Source organism: Mizuhopecten yessoensis, unplaced genomic scaffold, assembly GCF_002113885.1.
Source record: "Mizuhopecten yessoensis strain PY_sf001 unplaced genomic scaffold, ASM211388v2 scaffold4743, whole genome shotgun sequence".
Lineage (NCBI taxonomy): Eukaryota > Metazoa > Mollusca > Bivalvia > Pectinida > Pectinidae > Mizuhopecten > Mizuhopecten yessoensis.
This window is the reverse complement of record NW_018405699.1, coordinates 99364-113618: the sequence shown is the minus strand read 5'-3', so window position 1 is coordinate 113618 and position 14255 is coordinate 99364. Positions and strand designations below refer to the sequence as shown.

Below are 14255 nucleotides of genomic sequence, written 5' to 3'. Positions count from 1 at the left end.
AACACAGGACACCAACTACAGAGTATAAACATCAACAAAGGACACCAAGTATAAAGTATAAACATCAACACAGCACACCAAGTATAGAGTATAAACATCAACACAGGACACCATGTATAGAGTATAAACATCAACACAGGACACCAAGTATAGAGTATAAACGTCAACACAGGACACCAAGTATAGAGTATAAACATTAACACAGAACACCAAGTGCAGGGTATAAACATCAACACAGGACACCAAGTACATAGTATAAACATCAACACAGGACACCAGGTATAGAGTATAAACATCAACACAGGACACCAAGTAAAGAGTATAAACATCAACACAGGACACCAAGTATAGAGAATAAACATCAACACAGGACACCAAGTATAGAGTATAAAAATCAACACAGGACACCAAGTACAGAGTATAAACATTAACACAGGACACCAAGTTCAGAGTATAAACATCAACACAGGACACCAAGTATAGATTATAAACATCAACACAGGACGCCAAGTATAGAGTATAAACATCAACACAGGACACCAAATACAGAGTATAAACATCAACACAGGACACCAAGTACAGAGTATCAACATCAACACAGGACACCAAGTATAGAGTATAAATATCAACACAGGACACCAAGTATAGAGTATAAACATTAACACAGAACACCAAGTACAGGGTATAAACATCAACACAGGACACCAAGTATATAGTATAAACATCAACACAGGACACCAAGTACAGAGTATAAACAACAACACAGGACACCAAGTACAGAGTATAAACATTAACACAGGACACCAAGTTCAGAGTATAAACATCAACACAGGACACCAAGTACATAGTATAAACATCAACACAGGACACCAGGTATAGAGTATAAACATCAACACAGGACACCAACTACAGAGTATAAACATCAACAAAGGACACCAAGTATAGAGTATAAACATCAACACAGGACACCAAGTACAGAGTATAAACATCAACACAGCACACCAAGTACAGAGTATAAACATTAACACAGGACACCAAGTACAGAGTATAAACATCAACACAGGACACCAAGTATAGAGTATAAACATCAACACAGGACACCAAGTACAGAGTATAAACATCAACACAGGACACCAAGTACAGAGTATAAACATCAACACAGGACACCAAGTATAGAGTATAAACATCAACACAGGACACCAAGTATAGAGTATAAACATCAACACAGGACACCAAGTATAGAGTATAAACATCAACACAGGACACCAAGTATAGAGTATAAACATCAACACAGGACACCAAGTATAGAGTATAAACATCAACACAGGACACCAAGTATAGAGTATAAACATCAACACAGGACACCAAGTACAGAGTATAAACATCAACACAGGACACCAAGTACAGAGTATAAACATCAACACAGGACACCAAGTATAGAGTATAAACATCAACACAGGACACCAAGTATAGAGTATAAACATCAACACAGGACACCAAGTATAGAGTATAAACATCAACACAGGACACCAAGTATAGAGTATAAACATCAACACAGGACACCAAGTATAGAGTATAAACATCAACACAGGACACCAAGTATAGAGTATAAACATCAACACAGGACACCAAGTATAGAGTATAAACATCAACACAGGACACCAAGTATAGAGTATAAACATCAACACAGGACACCAAGTATAGAGTATAAACATCAACACAGGACACCAAGTATAGAGTATAAACATCAACACAGGACACCAAGTATAGAGTATAAACATCAACACAGGACACCAAGTATAGAGTATAAACATCAACACAGGACACCAAGTATAGAGTATAAACATCAACACAGGACACCAAGTATAGAGTATAAACATCAACACAGGACACCAAGTATAGAGTATAAACATCAACACAGGACACCAAGTATAGAGTATAAACATCAACACAGGACACCAAGTATAGAGTATAAACATCAACACAGGACACCAAGTATAGAGTATAAACATCAACACAGGACACCAAGTATAGAGTATAAACATCAACACAGGACACCAAGTATAGAGTATAAACATCAACACAGGACACCAAGTATAGAGTATAAACATCAACACAGGACACCAAGTATAGAGTATAAACATCAACACAGGACACCAAGTATAGAGTATAAACATCAACACAGGACACCAAGTATAGAGTATAAACATCAACACAGGACACCAAGTATAGAGTATAAACATCAACACAGGACACCAAGTATAGAGTATAAACATCAACACAGGACACCAAGTATAGAGTATAAACATCAACACAGGACACCAAGTATAGAGTATAAACATCAACACAGGACACCAAGTATAGAGTATAAACATCAACACAGGACACCAAGTATAGAGTATAAACATCAACACAGGACACCAAGTATAGAGTATAAACATCAACACAGGACACCAAGTATAGAGTATAAACATCAACACAGGACACCAAGTATAGAGTATAAACATCAACACAGGACACCAAGTATAGAGTATAAACATCAACACAGGACACCAAGTATAGAGTATAAACATCAACACAGGACACCAAGTATAGAGTATAAACATCAACACAGGACACCAAGTATAGAGTATAAACATCAACACAGGACACCAAGTATAGAGTATAAACATCAACACAGGACACCAAGTATAGAGTATAAACATCAACACAGGACACCAAGTATAGAGTATAAACATCAACACAGGACACCAAGTATAGAGTATAAACATCAACACAGGACACCAAGTATAGAGTATAAACATCAACACAGGACACCAAGTATAGAGTATAAACATCAACACAGGACACCAAGTATAGAGTATAAACATCAACACAGGACACCAAGTATAGAGTATAAACATCAACACAGGACACCAAGTATAGAGTATAAACATCAACACAGGACACCAAGTATAGAGTATAAACATCAACACAGGACACCAAGTATAGAGTATAAACATCAACACAGGACACCAAGTATAGAGTATAAACATCAACACAGGACACCAAGTATAGAGTATAAACATCAACACAGGACACCAAGTATAGAGTATAAACATCAACACAGGACACCAAGTATAGAGTATAAACATCAACACAGGACACCAAGTATAGAGTATAAACATCAACACAGGACACCAAGTATAGAGTATAAACATCAACACAGGACACCAAGTATAGAGTATAAACATCAACACAGGACACCAAGTATAGAGTATAAACATCAACACAGGACACCAAGTATAGAGTATAAACATCAACACAGGACACCAAGTATAGAGTATAAACATCAACACAGGACACCAAGTATAGAGTATAAACATCAACACAGGACACCAAGTATAGAGTATAAACATCAACACAGGACACCAAGTATAGAGTATAAACATCAACACAGGACACCAAGTATAGAGTATAAACATCAACACAGGACACCAAGTATAGAGTATAAACATCAACACAGGACACCAAGTATAGAGTATAAACATCAACACAGGACACCAAGTATAGAGTATAAACATCAACACAGGACACCAAGTATAGAGTATAAACATCAACACAGCACACCAACTACAGGGTATAAACATCAACACAGGACACCAAGTACAGAGTATAAACATCAACACAGGACACCAAGTACAGAGTATAAACATCAACACAGGACACCAAGTACAGGGTATAAACATCAACACAGGACACCAAGTACATAGTATAAACATCAATACAGGACACCAAGTATAGAGTATAAACATCAACACAGGACACCATGTACAGAGTATAAACATCAACACAGGACACCAAATACAGAGTATGAACATCAAGACACGACATCAAAAAAATGTTTAGGCATAAGCAAGAACGCATTTAAAGAGGACACCAAAAACATTTACAAACATAAACAAAACACCAAACACGTAAATAAATGGCAAAGAACGTAGCGGTTAAGCTGTTTATGGTAACCACATCGTAGTTGACCATGACCAGCCGGGGTTAAATCAGGTTGTAGTTTATATTCGACGTGTGAAATTTCTTCTACACATTTGTACTCAATTTAACGTGGTTCAACTAGAACATATATCACAGGGACCTTTAACACGCCCTCTAGCGTCATTTGATGTCATCGGAATTAGGCGGATCTGATTGTTAGACGATAATCACCTTCTTCACTAAGCTAGACCCAGATTAACTATAGGATAGTTATCTCTCTAAACACTTCCGTCAACGTAACTAAGGGCTATTAACTCAGCCAATCACCCACATGTAGGTCTAAAATATGTCCTCAAATCTCGCTATACAATACGTTATCTCAACGAGGAAAATGCTGACGAGGACTCGGAGTCTACGGATAGTGATAGCACGAAAGGTTTCGGGATTTGAGGACGTCGCGGCGATTTATATTTTTGAGTGCAGCTGATTATCTTTTCCTTATTAAACTGTTTTATATAGAATTTTGACAAGAACGAACTAGTAAGATCAAAGAAATATAAAAAGAAGATGGAGGCTGATAAAAACTGGTTTCTACTCATTTTAAGAAAACGTTATTTTTATGACATGTCACTTCACTTCGATTTAAAAAAAAATGAAACTATAAAACCATTTTATATTAAGTGAATGGGGTCCTGTTATTTGTAAAATATACAAGGCGAATATGCTACCATGATTTTAGAAAGACTGTGATACTTCTAATGAAGTAGCTCAACTAAAGGGAAGTAGTTATATGTTTTTATAAAGACATTTTGAAACATTTGTTACTAAAGTATGTAAGACAATGAAACTATGATTACGCTCAATCAATGTATTTCCCTGTAAATACCAAATATGACGTGTGAGTTAGATGTTGATATTGAAATACATACAAGTTCTTTATTAACTTTAAGTCTTGCGACTTATCAGTGTAAACATATAATAAACAGGGTATTTACACGTGTACAAAAAGCCACATTGGTCACAGGAGAATGAACAATACACACATACAGTACTATGCGTTGTCTGAAAAGGTTTGTGACATCCTAACGGCCCGAGGAGTTCCGGGTACACATTGTTTAATTAACTGTGAGACTGTATTCAGGAAACAAGCACCTCTCACTATGTAACAGAGCAAATAATGACGGTAAAACTGACGCACAGAGTAACGAGCTAGATAGATAATGTATCACTTAAATACACTTTATTGCAATTATATTCCCGGTTAATCAGACCCTTTTCATTAATTCCAAATCATGGTCGAATAAAAAAAAGCAGATCCTTCCTTCTGTTAATGATCTTTCATTCGACAACTAAAGATAAAGTATTAAATTCGATGGCCGATTGTAATCGTTTTTTCTTAAATGACGTAACGTTTGCCGTGTACTATTTTGAATGCGGTCCTCGGAAACTTATTACTAGTGTTAGTTTCAAATAAATATTAAGACTATGTCTATAGGGAGTAATAATACATCAATCATTTGTAATAATTCAATAAGAAAGTAGTTTTCATTTGTATTTTATTTAATATATGTGATATGGAGTCCTTTTTTATACCAGAACAAACATTGTTGAATTGTATTATTAAATTTTCTGTCGTAAAAAGGTTAAAGATCCAATCCTTAAAACTGAAAAAGGGTGAAATGTTGAAACCGTTGTCATCAATTCTAAGTGAAACATCACATAAATGTTAGGTTGCTGGTTCTGTTGTCGAGTAAAAGTGAATTGTAAATGTGTTAAATGTTCCCAGTACCCGTAACGGCAACGGACACATTACCGTTACATGTGAGTAATGGCGTCATCACTGTGACGTCATATTATGCTGTCATGCTCTGAAGCTTGTAAAAATATTATCTTCTATCCAAACCTTATTCAAATATCTGGGTTTTCTTTTTGTTCCCCTTGCTGTAATTTTCTAAAAACTTAAGTTCAAACTGTCCCTTGTTGAGATATTGACCCATTAATGCATTGTATAGCAATTTATCGTCAAATGCCAAACAATTGTTACGACTAGCAGCGACTTGTGTGGTTCACATCTGACAAGTGAACGACTCGGACGAATGCAGAGGTTGGGATAACTTAGTAATCTAAGCTTTCTACCTGTAGGTGTGACACCTGTAAATATAGGGTAGGTGAAAGCTCGTACAGACATAAGGAGAACACACGGGCCAACACACGGGCCACGAACACGAAAACACGGGCCACGAACACGCATGGCCGACATTGACCAGGTTCACTGATAGACACGACGTTTTCTGTTTTTCTCTAGCTGTTGTGATTAAGTTTCTGTGTCAATTTCTGTGTTTTAATATTTTGTGTGTTGCTGTTGTTGTTGTTGTTGTTGTTGGTGAAATAAAAATCTGTTTTGTTTTCGTGTTTTCGTATTTTTGTGTTAATCTCTTTTTGTTGTTATTGTATTTCGGGTTTTGTAATTGTCACCGGGATCGGTTATTAACTTTCAGTATTTTTATTGTATTTTTTTTTTGTATTTTATTGTGTAAATTTGTTTTTATTGAATTTTTGTGCTTCATCGTTCTATTGTGATTTTTGTTGTTGATTTTTTATTGCTATTTTTTTTGTCATATTTTTGCTTTGAAAGTCTTTTTGTGTTTTATTGTATTCTGCGTAAGTATTTTTTTCTTTCGTGTTAGTGATTGTATTTTGTTTTTCTATTGTGTGTGTGTGTGTGTGTTTCTTTTATTCAGCGCTGTGCTTATATTCATGTACAAGTCCAAGTTTCCCGAACATTTAATGCTTAGCTAAGTACTTTCCTGATCTTCAGTAAAGTTTTCCTGACAGAGATTTAAGGAGTGCCATGTTTATATACATGTAGTGTCAGTCAACCGTCGGGACTCGTCTTTATTTCAAATTAAGCTGTTTTTATTTTGTCATAAAAAGAATATCCAAGATTTAAAAGGACAGCTCGTTAAAATGATATGTTTGTGTTCAGTGAGCTGAATGCAGTAATAAAAAGAAACTGATAAAATCCTTGAAGCATTATAAAATAAGGTTTAATATTGACGATCACATTTGAAGAGTGCTGGAATGACGGAAATCGTCCTTATATGTATTATTGAAATAGGAAGATATTTTACGAGAAGCAATAGATAACCATTTTCCACGTTTTTAATTCTTACAAATCCGACATTCTGGTCAGAACTGTCACCATAAAGCGATAACTGAAACATACCCTCCCTGTTCATTAAAATGAAATATTGCTTTTTAAAAATGTGACGTCGTTAAATCTGTACTGTTAGGCAGAAATACATTTATTTCTGATATATCTATGGTGTGTAGTATTTAAATTAAAAACCCCGGCAGATTTGACAGTAAATATGACTGAATTAACTGCTTGACCATTGTGTTGAAACCAACATGTAGTAGCACGTCACGTGCATGTCACGTGCATGTAACCGCATGAAATGTACATCAATTTAAGGTAATAGGATTGTGTCGCCATTTCTCAGTAGAATTTCTTCAAATTTTGAAGTTATATGGTTTTGAAGTAAAGAACATTTTCTGCCACAAAAAAAAATTAGGTTGTCAGAATTTTAAGGGTTTTAAATGGAAATTTATGTAAAAAGGAGTGAATTTTGAAAAAAAACTGAAACACACAATTATTTGCAAAATAATGTCAATAAAAATTATACTAACATAGATTAGTATTGCATTAATGTATATCAATTTCATAAATGCTGAAATTGTGTAAAATTAATTATCTATAAACGATTAAAAATTGACATTTTATAATAAAACCATATACACATAGTAATTGCATGCAAGAGTTATTGTTCTTGAAAAACTTCACAGTAGTGAAATAGGCAGCCGGTTTCCTGAAGTACAGAAAAATGGACACATGTGACTCATTTATAAAAACACAACTGAATTAATGCCTGGATTGCTTTGCAATACTTCAATATTGAAAGAACGCCATTGTTCTGTCAATAATAAACATACAATATTCATCAGTTTAATATTAAACATAAGAATATGCGGAAATTGTGATACTGTCTCCCTACATTGGATTTTCAACTAGGGAGGCACTTCCTATTTCCGTTTAGCAAAACACTCCTATGACCTTAAGTCAAAAGTAAAACGAATCCCATCGTTTTTGTTGATAATTGAAATATCATGAAAACCTGTATGAAATGAAGAGATCTAGTACATGTATTCTTTTTTATATCATATGTTATACATAAATCGTGAAATGTGTGTCTGAATAAAAAAATCTTGAACTATTGTTTGTGTCATGCATATGTAGCAAGTATTTATCATTTATCACATAACTGTACCATTTTGCTATGTGATACGGCCGTGTCATAAATATGGTATTACACACGTGTAATAAAACCTAAACGGGCTGCGATTGGTCAAATTGTGAACTTTATTAACTGCCTTTTTCTGATAAATTTCATATTATTTTTTGCTTTTAAACGAATTTGATGTTTATGTTTCGTCATTAGTATTTTCATTGCATTTAAATCTTATCGTTATTTAAAAATAGTTTGGAACTACTCTGCAATAAGCGGAACAACAATACTATGATCGGAGCACTTTGGTTTTTACCTATATAGGGTCAGCTGGTAACTCATAGTTGTGTTTGAGGTCTTTCTTCTTCAAATTATGAATGCTATGTGATAAATAGAATCTTACATTCGTGTCCATGTCATATTGAATTTATCAAATGAGTTCAATAATTTGATGCGACACTTAAAGGCTCGTGTCGAACAAATTATTGAACTCGTTTTATCAAATACTCCATTTATCATAATGTATGTATCCGATTTATATATCACAAACCTTTATGTATCACAGACTCAGATTTGAACTATTACAGTTAAGATACAGCCTGAACTATAAACAGATATTTAATAGAGCAAATATGCTATTGTATCAACATAAAATGTGTTTACATCAAGTTTACATATTAACCGGAAAAACATATACTTTCAGGAAAAATATACTTCTCATAATTTTGATAAAGTACATAGATATAGATATATTTAATTCATGATTCGTCGTATTGATATTACCTGTAAGTTAAAGTGAGTATTTGAAGTCATTTAATCTCAAATAGATCTACCTTTTATCGATACTTTTACTCTAGTTCAAGCTTGTATCCATATTTACATGTAATTAAGTACCTATAATTCAATATCCAGCATTTTCACAGTCCCGTTTCCCCCCTCCACCCACGATCTAGACGTTTACGGAGCGGGGCGTCACCTGACATTTCTCATTACCTTTAGCAAGGTGCACAGGAGCACAGGAACTTGCGAATGTTTAACAGCTACACTTTGACCTAAACTAAGGTGTTCAGAGAAATTTTACATGTTTTAGGGGTTTATATCGACTTCCAGTAAAAAATCCCACCTCACTGCTTATACATGTATAGAAGTCTATCTAAACCCCCCAAAAACATGTAAAACTACTCTGAACACCTAAGTTAAGGTCCAAATATAGATTTAACAAATTATCATGTCCCTGTGCACAGAAGGACACGGAGCGACACATCCAAACAATATCTGTATACTTGCGTGTTTTTTTATGAATTATTGATGCAAGTATAAGTGTGTTTGAAAATATGTTTTAGTTACAGCCAAAAAATAACCGGGTAGATTACAATTGAAAGACATTATTGAACGGCTGTGAAATATATGGACTTAGCACTGTGGTCATAATTCACAGATTCTGTAGGTAAAAATTCAAACTTCAAAATTAAAACAAGGTAAAACTTCACTGTTTATTGAGAATTTAGGACGGTAAAGGTATAGAATCCCACCACTTGTCAACTAAATGCAGGCACATGAAAGTTCTTTTTCTGTTCAATTTGTTTTACACGTAATTCCAATAAATTCATGCTATGACATTTATAGGTTTGCTAACCTTGATTTAAGAGAGTAAGGACATTTTGCATTTATTTAAAGAGATATTGCAGAAAAAAAATTGGAGATAGTGTTTTGTAAAAAAGAAAATTTAAATACATTTCCTTTTGCAAATAGCTCTTGCGACCATTTAACCTAAAACGCTGACTTGTGTAAGTGACCACCTCTGTATTAAGACCATACTACAAGCGTTATAACCTTCTATAACGCTGACTTGTGTGAGCGACCACCTCTGTATCAAGACCATACTACAATCTTTATAACCTGTCTATAACGCTGACTTGTGTAAGTGACCACCTGTGTATCGAGAACAATACTACAAGCGTTATAACCTGTCTACAACACTGACTTGTGTAAGCGACCACCTCTGTATTAAGACCATACTACAAGCGTTATAACCTTCTATAACGCTGACTTGTGTAAGCGACCACCTCTGTATCAAAACCATTCTACAATCTTTATAACCTGTCTATAACGCTGACTTGTGTAAGAGACAACCTCTGTATTAAGACCATACTACAAGCGTTATAACCTTCTATAACGCTGACTTGTGTGAGCGACCACCTCTGTATAAAGACCATACTACAACCGTTATAACCTGTCTATAACGCTGACTTGTGTAAGCGACAACCTCTGTATTAAGACCATACTACAAGCGTTATAACCTGTATACAACGCTGACTTGTGTAAGCGACCACCTCTGTGTCAAAACCATTCTACAATCTTTATAACCTGTCTATAACGCTGACTTGTGTGAGCGACCACTTCTGTATCAAGACCATACTACAAGCTTATAACCTGTCCATAACGCTGACTTGTCTGAGCGACAAACTGTGTATCCAGACCACACGACAAGCGTTATAACCTGTCTACAACGCTGACTTGCGTAAGCGACCACCTGTGTGTCAAGACCATATCGTAATACTTATCTTGTTTCATCAAATTAAATGTGTGAGAGCAATTTACTCGTACATATACCTACATATATAATAATAAAAAAAAAAAATCTTGACGAACGTAGACAAACTATACTTTACCTGAAGTGTCCAGACATACATCCAATGAGTCGAGCGTGCGTCAATGAGTTACCGAGAGAGACGGGATCTTTATAAACAAACACAACTCGGAAGAAAAAAACATTCTTCGACTGAGAAATTCGAGAGGATCCGTTTTGTTCGGGACATTCTTTTACTGGTAACTCGATACAGTTTTTGTGTGTTAAATATTTGCTGTCGATAACAGTGAACGTTTGTCCCGCCACTTAAACCTAGCCCAGGTGTGATCAGTGTATGGACAGACACTTAATTGTCAGTGTTTAACGAACTACAACACTTTTATTGGAAAGTTCTACAAAGCTAACAAAGAAAACATCAACACTCCGCCCTCCAGACTTATCCCCTCCCCCCTCCCCAAACATATACCCCTTCCTCTGATCATCTTCCACTGTACCCGTACATAGGTGATATTTCAAACTTGTGGTTTTTACCCGAGTTTATGTTAGACTATCATACAATATCATTACTTATCGTGACACCTAGTGTTCTGTACTTCCTGCGGACCACGACTATATATTTGAATACAAAAGTTATATATATTTCAAGCTAACAATTCTTATTAAGTACATAATTATACATAAATCACGGTAAAGGCCGTGGAACATGTTTAGGGAGTTTTTCTGCACCTGTTTATGCAGTCTATACACACTCCTGACATTAGCCGTTCTCCACCGATGATGAAGTCCTCTCTCACATACATTTACTTACACTCTGTCCTTTTTTTCACAATAAAAATGTGAACAAATTTACAATGAAAACATTTTCAAATGTAAGAAAGAATGTGTAATATGAAGGTGTTGGGTATTGAAATGACACTATAATGTCGTTCATATCTTAAACGAAACTAAAAAAATGTATCTGAAGAAGAAAGTTTACGTCTGTAATAATTTCTCTTTTAATCCACGTTAAAAAAAATGCAATGTCCGTCATCTTGGAATTTCCGTCATAGCTTGTTAAAATTACCGATAGCTCCATACGTATTTGATGACCAGACATGTTTTCCTCGATTGGACAAGATACACCAGGACAGGCGTCACATTTGGTACCGGAACCACTTAGTACGAATACGGAACACTTTATATCGGTCCAAAGTGATGCAATTTATCTCAATTTGTCTCTTAAGTCTCTGAAATGATTTTGTTTAAAATCAAAGTCAAGCGACGCAGACTGATTTTTTATTTTTTGAAACACAATTCATCATCTCAACCTAAGATATTAGAATTTGAACTTAATATCATCGGTGCACACCTCATTTACAATTCATGCTATCAACAACGTAGTTCATTGAGCCTGAAATTGACAAGTGTCAAAATCTGTCACAATAGACATATACACCTGCGGTAGATTCAGGTTTTATATCAAATATAGACCAAAGTTATCTCCTTATAATGATCATGTAATAACCTACACCTCTTGTGTATTTTTACAGGCAATTCAAACACTCTTGAGACGCTTGAGTTATTAGACAAAAGTGAAATCTTGACTTGAGTATATAACAGGTTTGTATCTTCTGATGATAGTTTTCTGTTACTACTCACAAGTAGTAGTATCGACAATTAACCAATACCTTGTCAAGTTTTTCAGATTGATTTAATCACATGACTGACACATTATCCTGAGAATGTTAAATAATGAAATTTACAATGAAACCTTTTTAATATTTTAAGATAACCCTTCCGAATTTTACTTAAAATGGGAACGGAAAAGATAATTTCTTCACAGCGCATACAATGACGCACTCGGCGTCATTTCAGCTTTTTATTAGTTATGAGATATGCTATTTCATATTTACTGTTTTTCAAACTCAAAAAAATATAAAAATAATATTTAAGACCTGCACTTGTACTGAATGATTTGACAATTAGACACTATTGTACGGATGCTTGAGAGAATCGTAAAAAAATACTTTCCTCGGATCAGTTTTATACACGTTCGTGTGATGGTACAATATTGGTAGGAATGTCGATAAATGCAATGTCACTGTAACTCTAACGTAATTGAGAGTCTGAGTTACGTGAACTGCGCTGTCAACTCACACAATACATATTCAATTCAGCTTTCTCTTTTGAAAACAGCACAACAGGTAAGAAACACCGCGGTACTGTGAGTCATTGATGTATATCATGACAACACGCCATAGGTATAACGTTCATCAATACATTACTACAGTCAGCTAACATATTTTGGCAAAAACAAGAATTTTGAAGGAAGCTCATTGAAATATTATTTACGAGAGGTGAGAGAGAAGAATGCTCGGAGAGAGAAAACAAACGAGAGAGTCTATCTGTTACATCGGGACATCGGGTGGGGGTGAGGGGGGTGGGGGNATATCCGTTTAACAGATATAAAGATAATAACTGTATAACGCACTAATTATCGGGTGTTGTAGATCTACACAGCAATGTGCAACCGACACCTGTTATCGCTTTCTCACCAGTTACAGACAAGGGAGACAACTCTTGTTTATTGTCTCCCCTTATCTCTTCCTATTCTATATGTAATCTCTGATCGCCAGGTGTCGTCAACTATGAAATTAACGTATCAGATGGGTTTTTGTGTTTGTTTCTGTTTGTTACATTGTTAATTTGTTTTGTTGGGATTGAAGAGAAAATGTTCTATTATACAACAATAATATATAGTTAACAGTATTGTCTTGACACAATCAGCGTTTCACTTGGCGAAAAGTACCAGAAATTCCTACCCTTCGAACAAGCCAACCGTTAAATGAAAAGTTCTAGATTTTCTGATTTTGTAATTCATCTGTCCACGTGATTATCTGCCCTTTGACATTTTGAGCTCACTGTAAATACATGATGTATTGGATAGAGAGAGTATTAGGTTTCAAAAGTTGACAGCGTAAATCATAGTGATGATAAAAGTAGCACATGATATGACAGTTTCTAGTGAAGATGATCCCACTTTTATTTAAAACTCCGTTTACAAACCTGAACAACATCGCATGCATGACTACCGTAGTGTAGGGTGTTTGACTGAACGAGCCGAGCCAGGCGCAAATATTATTTCTCTTTTTATTTTTTCAAACATATTTTCTTGATAATTGATGAGCTATTTCATTGTCACTTTCCAAGAAAAAAAATGACAACTAAGAGCATTTACCGTGATTCAATTCCTTAATCGTTTATATTTCCCCCGTGTAGACTCAATATCGCACAGATTATATTTGATAACGTTAATGATACCAAATACATATTTCAAATATTGTGAAACCTCCCCCTCCCCCTTTCCATTTCCTTTGATATTTCCAATGGGGTCGTCACATAACTCTTGTCAAGGTTACCCCTCCCCCCCC

The 14255-nt window shown here is 35.1% G+C and overlaps 1 protein-coding gene across 2 annotated transcripts in view; it reads right to left on the bottom strand.

Annotated features, from left to right (window-relative positions):
* The window catches only part of LOC110449643 (F-box/LRR-repeat protein 7-like), a 74306-nt gene that overhangs the window by 39455 nt on the left and 20596 nt on the right, over nt 1–14255 (bottom strand). The gene's annotated exons all lie outside the window — the stretch shown is intronic.